This window comes from Pseudophryne corroboree, chromosome 5 (assembly GCF_028390025.1).
Source record: "Pseudophryne corroboree isolate aPseCor3 chromosome 5, aPseCor3.hap2, whole genome shotgun sequence".
Taxonomy (NCBI): Eukaryota; Metazoa; Chordata; class Amphibia; order Anura; family Myobatrachidae; genus Pseudophryne; species Pseudophryne corroboree.
In genome coordinates this window covers 741,161,422-741,175,420 of record NC_086448.1, presented here as the reverse complement: position 1 = coordinate 741,175,420, position 13,999 = coordinate 741,161,422, and the positions used below count along the sequence as shown (strand labels likewise).

The following is a 13,999-nucleotide window of genomic DNA, read 5'->3' as shown; positions in this document are numbered from 1 at the left end:
TACCCCTAAAGGGTCTGATGGTTGTCGTTTAGAGGAGAACCTAGATACCTCTGCATCTCTTGAATTACTATATGAATCTTGTGATGAATCAGCATCCACTTGTGATTTTGGGCAAAAGAATGCCCAAATACGATATAGGATAATCTATCACATCCCGCAGAATTGCCATCGCGGGGATCGTGACAAAACGCTTTTAAAACGCAAATCTGAATGGCTTTTCAGGATGGATGTCAATTCACACTAAGGGTTTGAATGAATCCATCTATTTTTCTTTTTTTCTTTAATGTTAGAAAAAGCCAGGTGGTTAGGATTATGCTGGTACTTGCCAGAGGTCATTCTGGATGTGTTTTCATGGTCCTTGAAACCATATTGTCTTTGGTGACAAAGTACTGTATGACTTACTAAGTTGGGGTATCTGGTCCTTAAACTAGTGATAACATTACGAATTTAACTAACATTTAATGAAGTATGGGTATGCTGATAGATTCTTTAATTATTGAAGGATATTTAATTATTACTGTAGATATTGCGGCTTTGATATAAAATTCTAGCTATTTTGAACAAAGCAATGAAGGTAATGGTTAATGTCCAGTGCTTCTGCTTTTGTATACTGTTGCTAGGTGACGGGGGTTGTTTGCTGTCATGTGGTATGCGCCGATGCGGCAGGACATCATTGGAGACGCTGTATTCGTGATGACATCAGGAGTCCGTGGCCCGGTCGGGACACAACGCAAGTCAGTCTCTACTGGGTGTTGGTGATGGCCTATAAGTATTTGAGTATGTATTTCTCATATTTGTCTTGAAAACAGTTTACATAAACTGAAACATTGACATGGATGGTTTGTTCGTGTGAATTTATTGTACCTTCAGTGCCACACCTATGGTGGATATATATATATATATATATACTGTATATATATATATATATATATATATACACACTTTTTTAAACTTGCAGATTGGTTCAAACTGCATCGAGTCACTGGGCTTTGAACAAAGTGCACTAATGTAAAGCACACCAAAACAGTACAAACAATAGAAAAATACATTTTTCACTTTGCAGCTCAACTCTCCCTGTGGCAGTTCAAAGGGCTTTTATTTTATATTATGTACGTGAATAATATATGTATAGGGGTTCAGGGCATACTGGTTCTGCATACTTAAAATAAAACATTTTTAAAAACTTTACTTTTTTTAAACTTTTTACGCAACTGAAATGACAATACACACTATAGTACTGCTTGTGAACATACAGCCACTTAAGATGGACACAGCACAGCATAGTACAGCGCAGCACACAGCAGCATGTCCCTTGTGTACACTGATTATAATACACAGCTCAGCCAATGCAGCAGAGTGCATTGCAGCACACAGCAGCATGCCCCTGTATATACTGAGTATAATAATATAAATGTAGAAGCAAAAAATGGTCCCTCCAAAGAAATGGGGAACCAAAGAGAAAAAGCCTCTTTGTGGGTGCACTCTTTCAAAAACAATGTATGTATTATTTTTCAATATTTATTGTATAAAAAATTATACTTTATTTCGACAATTAAAATTGATGTGTATAGAAAAAAGGGCAAAGATACCTATTGGTATACCCTATAGAATAGATAGATAAGGTACGAAGGTGATTATATCTCATATAATACGCTCATCCAAAATAGCAACATATCTCAAACGATTCTTTGTAATAGTTTGTAGCAACCCCTGTATACAGTAGTGTGTTATAGAGAGAAGGCAATGATACCAAAACTCTTGACACGGGATGCGATTTAATAAAATCTGTAATGGAGGAGAGTTGATTAGTTACATGCTAGGCGAAAATTTATGTGCTGATAAATTAAATTAAGTAGGCAAAAAAGGGTTATATAGCAAATATGCTTATTACAATCTTTGTGAGGTATTACACAGTGATATTTAAATGTTACTCAATAAGTGTCAGAAATAACACGTCCCACAGTAGGAAGCTGTGACTGACAATCATTCAATTAGATACTGTAATTGTATCAATGTCTTGCTAATGCATACAACGATTGTAAAGTATTACACAGTGATATTTTAAATGTTACTCAATAAGTGTCAGAAATAACACGTCCCACAGTAGAGAGCTGTAACTGACAATAATTAAATTGGATACTGTATTTATATCAAAAATGTCTTGTTAATACATACAGCGAATTCTATCTGCTAGGTCAGGTGTAACAATTATTAATTATCACTGCAAGAACAATTAATAACCAAACTGGTATATTGATTGGTTAACATTAACTTTATGATAATAAAGGTAAGTATTGAAAAGTACCCGTGCCGTTAGTCCACTCACTTCTGCTGCCTTCCCATGTGTGAAAGAATGTCACAGTGAATGGGAGGTGAGAGAGTCAGCGGCCGGAGCGGGTATGAAGGAAGATAGTGGCGTTACTTGCTTTTGTCGGGAAGCGGAGAGGGGTTATCCTGATAACAATTGTCATTGCAGGAAAAAAACCACTCCCGTCCCGCAATGAGTGCGCGCCGAAAATACCTCTGATTGTGAGTGGATCCTATTGCTGTAGCCCCCGTGGAAATCCTTGCTATAAAAGCGTGTGAGGGGTTTTGCCTACAAGTCCGGGTCCGTGAGCGTCACACGGGATTCCCGGAAAGACGTCAGAATGACGTCAGAGTGTCTGAGAAGCGAAGCGGACGTACGTTTCACCCTAGCCGGGCTTGTTCACCTTGAGTCCTATTGTGATTCCTGCCTTTCTTTACCTTATATACTGGCTATGTCCAATCAGAATTGAGGCTGCCAAATTAGTGATTTAATTAGGAATGCAGCAAGAGCATCTGAATAAATTGAGTCTTTTTTTGCTGATTGAAAGCGTGAATAAATGAAATTATAGTATAATAATATTTATAAAGCTGGTGGAGCTAATCAATAATCAACTGAATAATAAATTGCGGTTTTATGGGATAATATTCAGAAAATAAAAAATTATATATAAAATAAATAAGTATAAATGTAATAGATGTGAGGATAAGTAAGCTATTGGCTAATTGCCAATTAACCAAGCTTGTTCATTGTAATGATTATTGCGTATCATGTGCCAATTGCAATAGGAGAAAAATAGAATGCTAAAATGCTGATAAAATGTTTGCAACTTTTTAAGCAAAAAAAGTTGGGGGGGGGGGAATTAATAAGGAGTAATAATTAAATATGAGAGCAGAAAAAAGTTTTTTATAATAAAGTGAAATGAAATATATACAATATATATATATATACACACATGCAATATAAGTGCATATAATGTGAAAAGAGGATTTATTGATATAAATTGATATTGTGTAAGGAAATTGATAATTAATAAGAGAAATATGTACACTCATGTGCACATATATGTATATACAGGAGCAAGTACGTATAATATTGGTTGATCCTTAAAGGAAAATTGTTATGAACATGAAACTGTTGTAATATAAGTGATTAACAATTTTTGAATTTATTTATTATATATAAAAACCCAAATTCCTTGTCTGATATATAATGCATGGAATTGCTGTTTTGTATGAAATTACTTTTAGGAGGTTAAGAAGGCTCCATAATGTATATTTTCATTTAGTCCCCTTGGTGAAAGAGATCCAAGCCTGAAGATCCATTTGCTCTCTTTTTTCAAGACCCTCTGTTGAGTATAATAATACACAGCTCAGCCAAAACAGCAGAGTACAGCACAGCACACAGCAGTGTGCTCCTGTATACACTGACAGTGACTATAATACACAGCTCAGCCAATACAACAGAGTACAAAGCAGCATACAGCATCATGACTGTATACACTGACAGTGACTATAATACACATTTCAGCCAATACAGCAGAGTCCAGCGCAGCATACAGCAGCGTGCCCCTGTATATGCTGACAGCGTGCCTGAGCAGAGTAAAATTGAGTCCCGGCTGCGGCACTGCTATATAGAATCCACAACCCATGAGAATCCGATGTCGGGTGGATAGCGTTTTGCCTCAATGTGGAATCCGAGCCTGGTGAGAAGCCCCAAGCCGCGGCTCAGGAATACTCAGATCCCAAAGCGGTGTGGATTCCAGATACTCCAAGTCACTCAATTCTATTTATAATATATATATACAGTATATATTTAAATCTATCTATATGTCTATACAAAGAAGGGCACTCTCCAATGTTAAATCTCTAATTACTGTTTTATTGCACCACCCTGTGCTCGAACAAACACTGGGGCAGATGTATTAACCTGGAGAAGGCATAAAGAAGTGATAAACCAGTGATAGGTGCAAAGTGATAAACGCGCCAGCCAATCAGCTCCAATATGTAAATTAACGGTTAGGAGCTGGTTGGCTGGTGCGTTTATCACCTTGCACTTATCACCGGTTTATCACTTCCTTATGTCGTCTTCAGGCTTAATACATCTGCCCAACAGATTGCAGCTAAGCATTCATAATGCCACTTGTCTCAAGACTTCCATCTCTGGATTTCATATATGCCTCTCAATGCAGGATACTGCAAAATAATATCCGAAATGCCATACATTGCATATTTGTCGACTTCGGTCTATTAACAGACTGTTCAAAGACTGTCATCTCAGCATCAGCTGCTCACAAGTGCTTATAAGAACATATTGGGCTGAATAGTCGTATAAATTAAGGAAGCACCCCAGAAGTTGTATGGATATGTGCATACCTACACACACAGAGGATATATATATATATATATATATATATATATATATTGGACTGGTATCCCCATTTTCTATTTACGTTTTTAGCTAAACCTTTTGTGTGAATTGTTAAGGTCATTTACACCGAGCCTTTCTTAATTCTGGGCCAACGAGTCAGATGTTTAAAGAGAAAATGTCAAGTTCTTTTAGGCTTTAAATGACCTTTCCAGGCAGATTGGGGATTTGTAGCTTTACACATAAAATTCCATATTTTATATGGTAGCATTTAACACATGATCAAATGCATGTCACAAAAAGATCATTATTTACAAGCTGACATTTTATGCCTTAAAGGCAGACGTTGGATATGCCATGTGCCCACAGGAGCATCACAGGACAGACGTCTGTTCTACCATGTTCTATTAATGATAACATTCTGTGGAACACATGCAGGGCCAGTCTGTCATCAGCTGTGCTTTTAATTCTACTTAAATATGCATTAACCTATTATATTTAAAAGTGCAATAAATTACACGTGACAAATTATATATCTGACATTATCGCATAAATAGATAGAAAACAGGATTTATTTGTTTTTACTGAGTCGGCAATAAACAGAAATTTTACAAATAAATGGCATCTAGAGTATAAAGCATAAAACCCCATTTTAGTCTAATTACAGATTGGCAATTACAGTTTAATGCCAAAAAATGCAAAATCATGCACATGGGTCTCAAAAATCCAAAGGCTAAATATAGTATTAATCGCACTATACTGGAAACTACTGAGGAGGAAAGGAGTCACTATTTCAGATGACTTAAAGGCAGGTAAGCAATGTAACAAAGCAATGAGGAAGGCTAGTCAGATGCTTGGCTGCATTGGGAGAGGAATAAGCAGCATAAAGAAAGAAGTAATAATGCCACTGTATAGGTCATTGGTACGGCCTCATCTAGAATACTGTGTTCAGTTCTGGAGGCCATATCTTCAAAAGGATATTAATACATTAGAAACTGTACAAAGAAGGGCAACTAAAATGGTGCATAGCCTTCATCACAAAACATACCCAGAAAGACTAAGAAATCTCAATTAACAAGCGGCACTCACGGGTCTTCAACAATAAACGGGTCCAGTCACCCCGAATTAGCAATGTTTCGGTTTTATTGCAAACCTTCGTCATATGCCTGAAAAAAGGTTTGCAATAAAACCAAAACGTTGCTAATTCAGGGTGACTGGACCCGTTTATTGTTGAAGACCCGTGAGCGTCGCTTGTCCATTGGAATATTTACAACTAGCTTGGTTGTTTAAGAGGGCACAGGGCGAGCTGTTTTATATGGAAACGAGTGCCGAATATAAACTGGAGATAGATATATATACATATATATATATATACACATATATATAAATAAATAAACTGTATTATGTAACATTAGGAGGTCAGATGTGACAGAACAAAATCAGTTTGGTTGTAAAAAAAAAAAAAAAAAAAGAAAAGAAGAAGAAGAAGAAGAAGAAGGAAACAGAATATAAAATAGTATAAATCAGATATCTTTCTCCTCTAAATCTATCATGTTTCAAACAACACATATTGATCAATGTCACACAAATTGTGCCACTGAGACAATTCCACAGGAGACCCAAGGCAGGTCACCTGACCTCTCGGGCAGTATGCTCCCACCTGACTCTATCACATAATGCCCTCAATCTATAAATGTTCTTTTAAAATAAGTGACATTTCGTTCTTCTGTGGCTGGTGTTCGAAAAATGATGAATGTGCAAAGCAATAAAAGCGACTGGCTGGGAATAGATGCACTTCAGATAAACTGCTCTACATCCAGTGCCATTCTGTGGGCAATGATTCACGCCAGAAGTGCTACAGAATCGCAATGGACATGTACTTTATGTATTCTGTAGTGACATTACTGTGTCCTATGGGGGTCATTCCGAGTTGATCGCTCGCTAGCAGTTTTTAGCAGCCGTGCAAACGCATTGTCGCCACCCACGAATGCCTGTGCAGCAGAGCGCCTGCAAAAACATTTTGTGAAAAACAAGAACAGCCCTGGAGTTACTCTTCGTGTGCGTTGATTCTAACATTGGAGGGTTGGCTTTTGACGTCACATCCCACCCAGCGTTCGCCCAGCCACGCCTGCGTTTTCCCTGGCACGCCTGCGTTTTTCCAAGCACACCCAGAAGACGGTCAGTTGACACACAGAAACGCCCCCTTCCTGTCAATCTTCTTGTGGCCGCCATTGCGACTGAAATCTTCGCTAGAACCTGTACAAAACCACAAAGGACTTTGGGGGTCATTCTGAGTTGACCGTAGCTGTGCTAAATTTAGCACAGCTACGATCGTAAACTCAGACATGCGGGGGGATGCCCAGCACAGGGCTAGTCCGCCCCGCATGTCAGTGCCGCCCCCCACACAAATACAAAAGCATCGCACAGAGGCGATGCCTTTGTATTTGAGGAGTAACTCCCAGCAAACGCAGCTCCTGCGGCTGGCCGGGAGTTGCTTGTCGCTCCCGCTCGCCGCAGCGGCTGCGTGACACGTCACGCAGCCGCCGTGGCCCACCCCCCCAACGGTCCAGCCGCGCCTGCCGCCCCTCCCGCCTAGCGACCGCCTCTGTCTCAGAGGCGATCGCTAGGTAACGAAAGCTGCCATGCGCCGGCGCATTGCGGCACCGGTGCATGCGCAGTTCTGACCCGAACGCTGTGCTGCGACAAACTGCAGCGAGTGATCAGGTCGGAATGACCCCCTTTGTACCCATACGTCGCGCATGCGCATTGCAGTGCATACACATGCGCAGAAATGCCGATTTTTAGCCTGAACGCTGCGCTGCGAACAACGGCAGCTAGCAATCAACTCGTAATGACCCCCCATGTACAGTAAGTCAACCACCTTTGGTGTAATACCCCTTTCACACCGCAGCTTATACCCGGTATTTTGCCGTTTTAACTGGCTTCCTAAACGGGTCAAGCTGCGATGTGAAAGGGTCCCCTTCAATTTACCGTTTTCAAAATACCTGTATTTTGAAACGGTAAAAAAGAAGGGTCCTACCCGTTTCAGTCCCATTTCACTGTGCAGTGTGAAAGGGTCTGAAACGGTATTTGCAAGCCCCAGCAGGTCATAGGCTGTCTCCATGTGTGATGTCAGCAGCCACAACCAGGAAACCGCTTGGAAAACACAGGAGACACATGTGAGAGTGGCTTTATAAACGTTTAGACTGCAAAGCCATTATAAAATGTCTAATTGGAGTGATGAAGAGGTGAGGGAGCTGCTTTAGGATCAGAGGGGATGAGGAAATCTGCTGCCAAATTACTGGGACAGTCAAGGATACCCTCATATATATAGAAACATAGCAAAAATGCTTCAAGCTGCTGGGTTCCATCGTACGACTATCCAAATTATTAATAATGAATTAATTAATAATTATTAATAATATGTGGGCCAGAAAACTCCATTTATAATGACAACCACTGTTTTCTATGGGTGAAACGGGTTCAGTGTGAAAGGTACCAAAACGGTAATGAAATGGTAATTTACTGGTTACAACATGAGATGTGAAAGGGGTTTAGCTGCTCAGACCCGTTTTAAGAACCGTTTCAAATACCATTTCAAAAGCAGGTTTTGCAATGTAAAAGCAGCATAATTGTATAGGTGGAAGCATTCATTCGCTGTATATATATATATATATATATATATATATATATTAGTGATGAGCGGGTTCGGATCCTCGGGATCCGAACCCGCCCGAACTTCACCTTTTTTTTCACGGGTCCGAGCGACTCGGATCCTCCCGCCTTGCTCGGTTCACCCGAGCGCGCCCGAACGTCATCATCCCGCTGTCGGATTCTCGCGAGATTCGGATTCTATATAAGGAGCCGCGCGTCGCCGCCATTTTTCACTCGTGCATTGGAAATGATAGTGAGAGGACGTGGCTGGCATCCTCTCACTTTGTTTCAGGGGGCTGCAAATATCTTTATTCTGGGGAGCAGCAGTATTATAGGAGGAGTACAGTGCAGAGTTTTGCTGACCAGTGACCACCAGTATTATACGTTCTCTGCCTGAAAAACGCTCCATATCTGTGCTCAGTGTGCTGCATATATCTGTGTTCACACTGCTTTATTGTGGGGACTGGGGACCACCAGTATATTATATAGGAGGAGTACAGTGCAGAGTTTTGCTGACCAGTAACCACCAGTATTATACGTTCTCTGCCTGAAAAATGCTCCATATCTGTGCTCAGTGTGCTGCATATATCTGTGCTCACACTGCTTTATTGTGGGGACTGGGGACCACCAGTATATTATATAGGAGGAGTACAGTGCAGAGTTTTGCTGACCAGTGACCACCAGTATTATACGTTCTCTGCCTGAAAAACGCTCCATATCTGTGCTCAGTGTGCTGCATATATCTGTGCTCACACTGCTTTATTGTGGGGACTGGGGACCACCAGTATATTATATAGGAGGAGTACAGTGCAGAGTTTTGCTGACCAGTGACCACCAGTATTATACGTTGATCTATTACTGGCATATAATTCCACACATTAAAAAATGGAGAACAAAAATGTGGAGGGTAAAATAGGGAAAGATCAAGATCCACTTCAACCTCGTGCTGAAGCTGCTGCCACTAGTCATGGCCGAGACGATGAAATGCCATCAACGTCGTCTGCCAAGGCCGATGCACAATGTCATAGTAGAGAGCATGTAAAATCCAAAAAAATAAAGCTCAGTAAAATGACCCAAAAATGTAAATCAAAATCGTCTGAGGAGAAGCGTAAACTTGCCAATGTGCCATTTACGACACGGAGTGGCAAGGAACGGCTGAGGCCCTGGCCTATGTTCAAGGCTAGTGGTTCAGCTTCACCTGAGGATGGAAGCAGTCATCCTCCTGCTAGAAAACTTAAAAGAGTTAAAATGGCAAAAGCACAGCAAAGAACTGTGCGTTCTTCTAAATCACAAATCCCCAAGGAGAGTCCAATTGTGTCGGTTGCGATGCCTGACCTTTCCAACACTGAACGGGAAGATGTTGCGCCTTCCACCATTTGCACGTCCCCTGCAATTGCTGGAAGGAGCACCCGCAGTCCAGTTCCTGATAGTCAAATTGAAGATGTCACTGTTGAAGTACACCAGGATGAGGATATGGGTGTTGCTGGCGCTGGGGAGGAAATTAACAAGGAGGATTCTGATGGTGAGGTGGTTTGTTTAAGTCAGGCACCCGGGGAGACACCTGTTGTCCGTGGGATGAATATGGCCATTGACATGCCTGGTCAAAATACAAAAAAAATCACCTTTTCGGTGTGGAATTATTTCAACAAAAATGTGGACAACTGGTGTCTAGCCGTGTGTCGCCTTTGTCAAGCTGTAATAAGTAGGGGTAAGGACGTTAACCACCTAGGAACATCCTCCCTTATACGTCACCTGGACCGCATTCATCAGAAATTAGTGACATGTTCAAAAACTTTGGATGACAGCGGAAGCAGTCCACTGACCACTAAATCCCTTCCTCTTGTAACCAAGCTCCTGCAAACCACACCACCAACTCCCTCAGTGTCAATTTCCTCCTTACACAGGAAAGCCAATAGTCATGCAGGCCATGTCACTGGCAAGTCTGACGAGTCCTCTCCTGCCTGGGATTCCTCCGATGCATCCTTGAGTGTAACGCCTACTGCTGCTGGCGCTGCTGTTGTTGCTGCTGGGAGTCGATCGTCATCCCAGAGGGGAAGTCGGAAGACCACTTGTACTACTTCCAGTAAGCAATTGACTGTCCAACAGTCCTTTGCGAGGAAGATGAAATATCACAGCAGTCATCCTGCTGCAAAGCGAATAACTCAGGCCTTGGCAGCCTGGGCGGTGTGAAACGTGTGTCCAGTATCCACCGTTAATTCACAGGCAACTAGAGACTTGATTGAGGTACTGTGTCCCCGGTACCAAATACCATCTAGGTTCCATTTCTCTAGGCAGGCGATACCGAAAATGTACACAGACGTCAGAAAGAGTCACCAGTGTCCTAAAAAATGCAGTTGTACCCAATGTCCACTTAACCACAGACATGTGGACAAGTGGAGCAGGGCAGACTCAGGACTATATGACTGTGACAGCCCAAAGGGTAGATGTATTGCCTCCCGCAGCAAGAACAGCAGCGGCGGCACCAGTAGCAGCATCTCGCAAACGCCAACTCGTTCCTAGGCAGGCTACGCTTTGTATCACCGCTTTCCAGAAGAGGCACACAGCTGACAACCTCTTACGGAAACTGAGGAACATCATCACAGAATGGCTTACCCCAATTGGACTCTCCTGGGGATTTGTGACATCGGACAATGCCACAAATATTGTGCGTGCATTACATCTGGGCAAATTCCAGCACGTCCCATGTTTTGCACATACATTGAATTTGGTGGTGCAGAATTATTAAAAAACGACAGGGGCGTGCAAGAGATGCTGTCGGTGGCCCGAAGAATTGCGGGCCACTTTCGACATTCAGCCACCGCTTGCCAAAGACTGGAGCACCAGCAAACAGTCCTGAACCTGCCCTACCATCATCTGAAGCAAGAGGTGGTAACGAGGTGGAATTCAACCCTCTATATGCTTCAGAGGATGGAGGAGCAGCAAAAGGCCATTCAAGCCTATACATCTGCCTATGATATAGGCAAAGGAGGGGGAATGCACCTGACTCAAGCGCAGTGGAGAAAGATTTCAACGTTGTGCAAGGTTCTGCAACCCTTTGAACTTGCCACACGTGAAGTCAGTTCAGACACTGCCAGCCTGAGTCAGGTCATTCCCCTCATCAGGCTTTTGCAGAAGAAGCTGGAGACATTGAAGGAGGAGCTAAAACAGAGCGATTCCGCTAGGCATGTGGGACTTGTGGATGGAGCCCTTAATTCGCTTAACCAGGTTTCACGGGTGGTCAATCTGTTGAAATCAGAGCACTACATTTTGGCCACCGTGCTCGATCCTAGATTTAAAACCTACGTTGTATCTCTCTTTCCGGCAGACACAAGTCTGCAGAGGTTCAAAGACCTGCTGGTGAGAAAATTGTCAAGTCAAGCAGAAACGTGACCCGTCAACAGCTCCTCCTTCACATTCTCCTGCAACTGGGGGTGCGAGGAAAAGGCTAAGAATTCCGAGCCCACCCACTGGCGGTGATGGACTGAAGGACCTGCCAACGATTACTGACATGTCGTCTACTGTCACTGCATATGATTCTGTCACCATTGAAAGAATGGTGGAGGATTATATGAGTGACCGCATCCAAGTAGGCACGTCAGACAGTCCGTACGTATACTGGCAGGAAAAAGAGGCAATTTGGAGGCCCTTGCACAAACTGGCTTTATTTTACCTAAGTTGCCCCCCCTCCAGTGTGTACTCCGAAAGAGTGTTTAGTGCAGCCGCTCACCTTGTCAGCAATCGGCGTACGAGGTTACTTCCAGAAAATGTGGAGAAGATGATGTTCATCAAAATGAATTATAATCAATTCTTGCGTGGAGACATTCACCAGCAATTGCAATTGGTGGGAGCCCAAACCAACCAGTCATTTCAGTCACAGTCGTGTGGCAGACCTGTGGCTGAAATTATGGGTTTGTTAAAGTGTGCATGTCCTGTTTATACAACATAAGGGTGGGTGGGAGGGCCCAAGGACAATTCCATCTTGCACCTCTTTTTTCTTTAATTTTTCTTTGCTTCATGTGCTGTTTGGGGACTATTTTTTTTAAGTGCCATCCTGCCTGACACTGCAGTGCCACTCCTAGATGGGCCAGGTGTTTGTGTCGGCCACTTGTGTCGCTTAGCTTAGTCATCCAGCGACCTCGGTGCAAATTTTAGGACTAAAAATAATATTGTGCGGTGTGAGGTGTTCAGAATAGACTGAAAATGAGTGGAAATTATGGTTATTGAGGTTAATAATACTATGGGATCAAAATGACCCCCAAATTCTATGATTTAAGCTGTTTTTGAGGGGTATTTGTAAAAAAAAAACGGATCCAAAACACAACCGAATCCGACAAAAAATTTTCAGGGAGGTTTTGCCAAAACGCGTCCGAATCCAAAACACAGCCACGGAACCGAATCCAAAACCAAAACACAAAACCAGAAAAATGTCCGGTGCACATCACTAATATATATATATATATATATATATATATTTAAAAAACATCTATCTATCGCTACAGTATATAGAGACACACACAGGGGCAGATGTACTAAGCCTTGGAGAATGATAAAGTGAACGGACAGAAAGTACCAGCAAATCAGCTTCTAACTGCCGTGTTACAGGCTGTGGGTGGGATGTACCAACCTGCTGCTGTACATTCCGCCACACATCACACCAACACTAATCACATATGCACTAACATATGCGATTAGTGTTGCATCTGTCCCTGGGCTTCTGGGTATCGGCCCCGGGAGTCCGTCAGCGCATGTGCAGAGGGATGTGGCGGCCGCGAGGCACACATTGCGATGTGGAAAGAAGCCCATAGGCTTCTATAGGGTAACACCAGCAAAGTTGTTGTTTCCCTCCACCTCGGCAAGGGCTTAGTACATTTAAGCCAGCAAAAGTTGTTGTTTCCCTCCACCTCGGCCTGGGCTTAGTTAGTACATTTAAAAACGGGTTTTAAACTGCATTTTTTATTATGGTACATCTCACACTGTGTTTTAAAAATAACAGTTAGGAGCTAGTTGGTTGGTACTTTATTTCCATTCACTTTAACTCTCTCCAAGGCTTAAGCTGGGTAAACACTAGGCCAATGGTTCAGTCGTCCGGTCGACAGCAAGAACACACATCACGATGTGCCGATATACTTTATTTGCAGCTATATCGGCCATCCGTTATGCTGCAGGGCCGACGTGATACAGTATGTCTGTGAATGACGTTGTTCATAGAGGTATCGGTGGTATACACCTGCCGATATACCCACAATATAACGGCCGCTCAATTGAACGGCCAATATATTGGGAAGTGTGCACACAGCATTTGTACATAGACTCCACAGACCCCAAACTACCAACCAGGCAGCTCCAAACTGTTATTTTTCAAGATGGGAGTAGTGGTGACAGGAAATACGGACACAGTTGACATTCGGATCAGCAGTTTCCACACCAGAGAAATGTTGATTTGCTCCGGTGTTTTAATATCCACCGCTGCTACTCTCAGCGAGTCGGTCATTGAATTAGCCCTGCCAAAGTTGAATAGACCCCGAGAATATTGTGTAGTCACACTAGATATATACAGCGCTGCCAGTGCCACTTGGCTCAATTGCTTTTTCTCGAAATACAAAAAAATGACAATGAGACACATTTAATCTTGTGAGAAAGTGACTGTTGAAATAAATGCTTTTCCAGAGGAGT

General features: G+C 42.4%; 1 long non-coding RNA gene across 1 annotated transcript in view; it reads left to right on the top strand.

The window, feature by feature from the left end:
- The window catches only part of LOC134929405 (uncharacterized), an 89,768-nt gene that overhangs the window by 8,221 nt on the left and 67,548 nt on the right, over nt 1-13,999 (top strand). The window contains exon 2 of the long non-coding RNA XR_010178544.1: nt 621-777. This is a non-coding gene — a long non-coding RNA (uncharacterized LOC134929405). The remainder of the gene's footprint in view (nt 1-620; nt 778-13,999) is intronic.